The sequence below is a fragment of the Salminus brasiliensis genome, chromosome 1 (genome assembly GCF_030463535.1).
Source record: "Salminus brasiliensis chromosome 1, fSalBra1.hap2, whole genome shotgun sequence".
Taxonomy (NCBI): Eukaryota; Metazoa; Chordata; class Actinopteri; order Characiformes; family Bryconidae; genus Salminus; species Salminus brasiliensis.
Window position 1 is genome coordinate 67,537,465 of NC_132878.1, and position 7,828 is coordinate 67,545,292.

Below are 7,828 nucleotides of genomic sequence, written 5' to 3' on the forward strand. Positions count from 1 at the left end.
TTAAACCATCTATAATGGACATTGTAAGTGATATCACATTGAACACATGCATACACTTGCATACATACCTGAAAGTGTGATGCTGTGGGTGACACTGGTTGATACACATTGATATTTTAAGACAGGAAGACTTAAATAGCATACAGGAATCAACCATGACTAACATTTGGATGAAGGTTAAGAAGCAGTGGTGAAGTGTGAACAGTTCGGACATCCCCGTAAGTGCCAGTGACTCTTCAGTTAGCCTATTTATAGGCTTAACAAGAATTCACCCTAGTGAAAGATACGTTACTCATTAAATAATGCTTCTGCAGGCAGCATTCGTTATAGAAGACAAATGCATATAGGAATCCCATTCTTAATTCTTCAAACAGCTTGAACCATACAGGCCTCATCTAGCGGGTAATTTATTGAGGATAGAAACTGATCATTTCTGAAAGTGAAAAGGTCATGATTACGTAATCATGCTGTCGTGAAATGAAAATGTTCACATCCTGAAGTCAAAGAATACTGATGAAGTAAAGATAGAGATGACGTTAAAAAAAAGTGGAAACTCTCTCATTACTGTCCTATCTGGAGGTTTACACACTCTAGCAAAGCAGATCAGGGACTCTCAGCAGTATCTCAGCATGATGTTGACAATAAAACCTTTAATAATAAAAAAATGCAATTATTTTAATTTTCAGCACGCTAGACAGATTGAAGGAGCCCATGGCTGCTGATTGTTGGGGCAAGGTCAGAGTATTTATATAGCTTTGAAATAATTTATATAGCTTTTGGAATTGGTCTATCCTAACACTGACTGTAAGCACGCCATAGCTGTATTAAGAATCGGAGACCTTGGTAAACATTATCTAAGAGATCTCTGGGGGTCCGCATAAATTTAGCATGGTCCTTCCTTCCTTTTTGCATTCTAAAATTTTCTACTTACTTCAGTAACAGATATTTTGACCAAATGGGGCCCATGCTTTTGCCTGTCATCACATATGTGCCTCTTGTTCTAGCTTGTTTGCACAGCTCTGCATATTGCCACAAGAACTGAACTCCTGTGCAACAAATAATACTCAAAACATGAAACTAGAGCAGCTGCTGTCCTCAGTCCCCTCCACGCCTGTCCTAAAAAAAACCCACATAATAAAATGTGCACACTTTTACATTTCATCCTACCTCTTGTGTGCTTGTGTGGTTTTCTCACCTCTCCCACGTTGTTCAGCAATTATGCTCTCCACGCACTCCACGCTGGGAGAGGTGCTGTGGGGGATGATATATACAGAGTGGGAGCAGTTATCATGAATAGTTTGCCTTCTCTATATTTGAGGTTCTTATATGCAGCTTTTTAAATGTGAAGATTCCCTTAGGCCTGCATAATTGACTGTGGTTTAGTGTTTTCCTGTTTTAGCACAGTATAAGTGTTACTACAAGTACTTAACAAGACCACTGTTCTTTAAGTTCTGTCTGCAGTGTGGTGGCCCTTCTGGGCCTGCACTGTCAGATACAAAGCAGGAGAGATGCTGTTTTAAAGTGTTTAAAAGAGATTAGGATTGATTTAATTCTTCTGAATTCTAAATCATTGGTCATTTTTACTAAAACTATCGACATACAGACTTCATTGACATCAGATGCATGTACTCTGAATGAGTCATTTTAAAAAAGCAATGCTTTATCATTTATGAGCAGTTTATGTCAGCATTTGCAAGTATAGCAAAAGCATAAGATGTCATGGTATTAACAGAAGAGCCAACAAGTATCAATCATGTAATAGTGCTTACCTTAGGTCTCTGCTGTGTGTATTCAATTCCTTTGGTATGACACTTAATAACAGTGGTATAACTGGAACAAATGTCTGTTATGTCCATTTCCATTTACATATTAAAATAACCTATATTTTTTGTAAATACTGGCATGAGATGTTATGAGATGTAATGAGATGTGATGAGATAAATATTCAAGGTTTGCTTTATAAATATTCAGTGTTTATGCATGTATTAACTTCCAAATAAAAAGTTACCAAATAGTAACTTTAATAAAACCATTTATTTTGAATGTGACATTGGGTCTGTTTTTCAGATTCAACTAACAGTAATTGTAATCCATAAGTAAGTATAAGTATGGATTGCAATTATTGTTAGTGGAATCTGAAAAAACAGACTAAATGTAACAAGCAAAATAACCTGGAAGATGTTTTAAAAGAGGAATGATCCTTACCTATTTACCTATACTACAGGCTTGACTTAATTTAATGCTTTTTAAAACATCCTCCTGGTCTATTTTATAATCCAGAGCTTCTGATAAGCATCACAGATCAGTTCATCAAATAATAATAAATACATCTCTCAAAACTATTAATAAGCTATTGTATTGAAAATCAGATATCATTATCATACTATATATAGCACTAAAGATGGGACTCAATGAGACTTGGGCCACATGTTGACTGTTTTAGGACTTGATTTGGACTTGAAGTGGCAAAAACATGGGTGAGCACTCTCCTGCAGTTTACAGTGGCATCAGGTTTGATGTGGCCTTCATTACAACACTCGCCAAAGAAAAGAACAAAGTGCTACATGCAGTGAATTAGGTATTTAAAATAGAGACAAAGCAACTTGCCTATCATGTAGTTTGGATAGCAAATGTGCTTACTAGATAGCTCAACAGCTAACACATCTGTTGCAGTAAGTCACACACCACATTACTTACTAAAATGTCACTGACTATTACACTAGCTAGCTAGCTGGCATACATGCTGTACAAAGAAACAGTGACTGAAATGGACAGATAGGCAGTGACCGAAATTGATCTGTATCGCATTAGTATTGCGCTATATGGGAAGGAACTATTCGGACACTCATCATTAATATACGCCAGCATCGGTCGCATAAACAGATACGTGAATGACTGAACTGAATTCTAAATTAAAGAGAGTTAAATCAGATTCTCCTTCCACTTTACGATTCAGAAAAATGGTCGACATATTTAACAGTGTGTGAAATATATGAGTGTGTAAACAGGGATACATTTCAGTCACAGCCAGACTCTCTGAACTGAACACTGTTGTTGTCTGAGCGATGTGTTAGAGAGTACAGAAAACTCTCACTACACACAAACAGGAAAATGAAACTAAACACAGTAAACTTAAATTGATCACTTTCATCTTCAACATCTTTAAAGCTAATTGAATTGAACTTAGAAAGAGAGAGAGAGAGAGAGAGAGAGAGAGAGAGAGGAAGCACTGTGGAGGAGCTGTGTTGGCCCTAGGAAAACCCTAGGCCTTGAGGCTGTTATTCACTGCAGAGGTCAGCATATAAGTTTCAGTAAAGTTTTTTAAAGGGCTGAAATATTTAGGACCATTTTATGCTGTGAACTAGATAAAATAAAGAAAAATAGAGTTGTATTATAAGCAAATCAGTCCTGGTGCATGTCGCCAACTGTAATAAGTTTCATGCAGGCCAAACACTTGCAGGGATGGAACAAAGCAAGACCACGTCCATGTCCATACTACGTCCATGTGTTTTTAGCCTGCAGTTTCTACAATGTGGAATATTATAAAGAAATAGCAGTTCGGGGGAGCTGTGGAGGGAGTATAAACAAGAAAAGCTAACACAGGGATACAGCAATCTAAGGGGCAAAACCGTAAACAAAACAAAATGTGACAAACCAAACAGGACTGGGAAAAATAACGAAACAAGGGCTGGGAGGATATTGAGCTTCGAAACCGAGGTGACATACATAAACAGAAAGGGGAGAGAAAACTGAAAATCACTGAGCAACGCTCAGGAGGGGGCAAGGTGAGAAGGTAAACACAAAACCACTAGCAGTGCTTGGACGCAAAACGAGACAAAAGGGCAAAACCAAGGGGTCAAACACCATAGGAGCCAAGGTAACAGAGACAGACTAGGAGGAAACCAGGAACAAGGCATAAGAGAGCAAAGCAAACCTGGTGGTTACTCTTGAGCAGGTCATGGAGCACACTGACAAACGTGGCTTGAACAGAACTAATTCACAGTACCTGAATTCCAGTCTGTGGAGTGGGCTTAAAATCGTGAATCGTGAGCAGAAGAGGGCAAGTCCTTATTTGGACCTGGAGGTGGAGTCCTGGGATTGCCCCGGGGAGAGCGTGGTAACGATGGCCTGACAATAAGGAACTGTCATGCATCCATAAATTTCCTGACTCTGGTCAGAAAACCTTGTGCTAAACATTCATCAAACATGGACATCTCTAAGCAATTGTCCAAAGGTTTTTTTAGCCTGCAGTTTCTACAATGTGGAATGATATAAAGAAATAGCAGTTCAGGGGAGCTGTGGAGGTCAAATGTGGAGGTGGAGCTAAATAACCAACAAAAACTCAGAATCTCCATAGAACCTGCACGGCAGTCAAGAGAGTGGTGTCCTGTCTCACTGTGCGGTTTCATGATCTTTATAAAAGAGTCCTTAACTTTGACCTCATTCAAACTCAATGTTTGAAGTCTGCTCCACAATATCTAGAGGAGTCAGATCAGTTGTGGAAACGAGTGCTGTAGACCGATGAGGTTAAAATAGGACTCAGCGAAAAAAATGAAGGCAGAGAAAAATGAAACTATGCTTGTGAAAATGACACCTTGCCAGCTTTGAAGCATGGGGGTGGATCTATCATGCTATGTGGTTATGTTGCTGCTTGTGGCATTGGCAATACTACACAAATGGAGGAAAGAATGGCTTCCAAGATATTACAAAATACCAAGGGATACCTGCAGTGGCACAAATGAAAGCTTTAGGAATGGCCCTCACAGTCCCCTGACCTAAACTTGGGAATGGACCTTAAACAAGCTGTACATGCAGGAAAAACAAAGGACATCTCAGAGCTCAATATCTTCTGTAAACAGTGGGGGAAATTCTACAAAAAGAGTTGTAAAGCTGTAAAGTAATGAGTCCTGACACTGAAAGGTGCTCAACCATTTGCACAGGCCACACTGATTTTGTTTTTGTTTGATTAGCTCCAGAGACTGTGTTTCTAACTTCCTATTAAAAAAAAGTAAACATGTGGTACCCAATTTGCATGCAACTGTATATGCATATTAATGTAATGAATTGTAATGCATGGATGAATTGTAATTGCTATGCAATTATATGTATGATACATTTTTTATTTGTATGATAATACAAACTGTATATGTATTATGATGATTATTATTATTATTATTCCTCTGTTTTCATACATATAAAACAAGTGGATCCCTTAAATCATTACATACACAGTGGCTTCTACCGTGTGTTCTGGTAATGACGTGCTAATGGCATGTGCACACAAGGCAAAACAGACCAGTACACTTTTCTGTGATCTTCTATTCATTAGAAATTGTGTTATTGCATTTGCTCTTAAATCTGGTGATGCATTTTATTAATGTGACTCAGTGTCACTGTTTGGCCATAACACCAAGTACACAGACTTAGAGGTCTATACTGTGGCCTGAAAAGCTCTCACTAATGCCCACAAAAGCTCCATGCATTTTGTTACAGAGTTGCACAGCTTTGCTAAATGTGTTCCATAAGAAGGAACCAAATGGCACTTTTCTGAAACTGTCCATTGTGCTATATTGGGGCCATGCACTTCTTTCATTAAATGGCAAAAAGCTGAAGCTGGACAGAAGAACCTCAGACAGTGCAGCATAGCGACGTTTGTTGCTATAATTTCTCACAGGTTCTCAATGTTTTGCGTCAGTGCCGCCTGTCCAACATCATTAATGATGAATAAAGGGGAAAGTATCCAGCCGTGCATTACAGCACTTGTTGCTGTTCATTACTGAATAATCAACAGTTTACAGAGGGAAGGGCTGTCCTGTTACGTAACACACAGGCCTCTGCGCAGAGTTATATAACTGAACGCCATCAGCTGCTGGTTCCATAGACCTAGAATCTTTGCACTGTGTGACAATGACAACTTTCTCTAGATGCAGCTGGTCAGCCAAGACATGTTTGATAACTGATGTGTGCTGCAGATCTGAATGGTGGGGTAGCTATTTGAGCAACTGTTATTTAAATGTTGAAATAAGAGCATTACATGCATTCTGTATTCACATTTTAAAACATTTTAAACGTTTTGCTGTGTATTTACATACATACGATTAGTGACAGTCGAAATCCAGTGTTTAGCAATGCAACAGTTAGCAATGTTAGTTCAGCATCTACCATTGCAAACTAAAGAAGCACACGTCTTGGCAGGTGGAGTGATACATCATGTCCATATGATTCTGCTCCTTAAGGTTTCAAGTGCCTACCTTAAGGAAAAACATTAGAGGGAAGGTGATTTTCATTTAAAAAGAAACATGAAGTAAGAAGCACAAATGCAAAGGAGGCATGTTCCTTAATTAAAGGTACTGAAGATGCTATTTTGAGGGTACCACCCAGTGACAGTTTGGACCCTTTTTCTGAGAGTGTACACCATCCACTGAAAGGTTCTTTAGGTCGTGAGTGCATTCATTTTAAGAGAGCAAGCAATAAATTAAATATACAGCAAAACCTCAAAGAACTCCAGATCTCTAAAGGATATTGCAGAGGACCCAGCAGTTTTCTACATGCTCTGCCCACCCACGCTCTCTCCCTCTCTCTGCCACTCTCTCTCTCTAATTCTGAGGTGCTATTTTTCACAGGAACGATGCGGCCAGAGCTGCAACATATACTACTCTCACTAAAGCATCTACAAGGCCAATCAGATAACAGCACAGCAGCAATAATGAGCTCTTCCTCTCTGTTGAGAAGAATACACAGTCATATGCAAAAGTTTGCCCCCCCCAAGCAAATGACATGTACTGATGATGTTATAAGTATAAATAAATCACACATGCTCTAGATAGGGAACACACTTCTGCAGAATATAACAGACAATTACAGTTAATATGCAAAAATTCATCAAATATTTAAGCACAAGCCACAATTGTGTCTTATTTTTTCAGTATGTTAAATATATTTTCCATGCACAGGACGTTGCTAGCAATTAAACATACTGTACATATAAAACATGACAATTAATTTTTCATAAGTATCTTTTTGTGTCTTTAATATATGAGGACTACAATGAAAATTAGCCACAGCAACCTAAATATCAGGTGAAGGATCTTGTCATTTTCATGCAGTTCAATGTGTAAGGATAGGTTAACATAGGAAGGAAGGTACCTGATTATAGTACAGAGGAAGGGAATGGGCTGGGCTATGTGTAAACCCAGTTGTTTTCTTCCTGTATTATGTTACTTTGTTTCAAGTTCAAGTTTCAGGTTCATTTGTCATTTGCACAACATATCAGGACATTTATGCATTGAAATGCTTGTGGTGAGGCTCAGGTTGATACTCTACAGGAGGACAAAACTATATACATACTAAACATATTAAAATAAAATTATATTTAATAAATACAAAATACACACAAAATATACACAAAATACAGAATATACAAAGACAGGAGGGATCTGTAGAAATTCTCTGATATGTACATTTATGAGACAGGTATAGTCTGAGAGAGAGTGGAGCTAAATATAAATATGTATGTTTATGTCTATTCCTGTTGTATAAAGTGACTTAGTGATGTTGTCCATAGCAGTGATATATAGAGTATTGATAATAAAGTGTCTGAGTGCAGTGGTGTTGGTGAAAGGTTCACAGCTTGTTCAGAAACCTGATGGCTTGTGGGTAGAAACTGTTCATTAGCTGGTTTGTTCTGGTCTGGATGCTGCGGTACCTCCTGCCTGATGGCAGTAAGGTGAACAGGCCGTGTGCTGGGAGGCTACAGTCCAACCGGATCTTCTGGATATTTGATTTGATTTTGTGCTTAGTAATAAAAAATACTGTGTTTTTAGCCTTA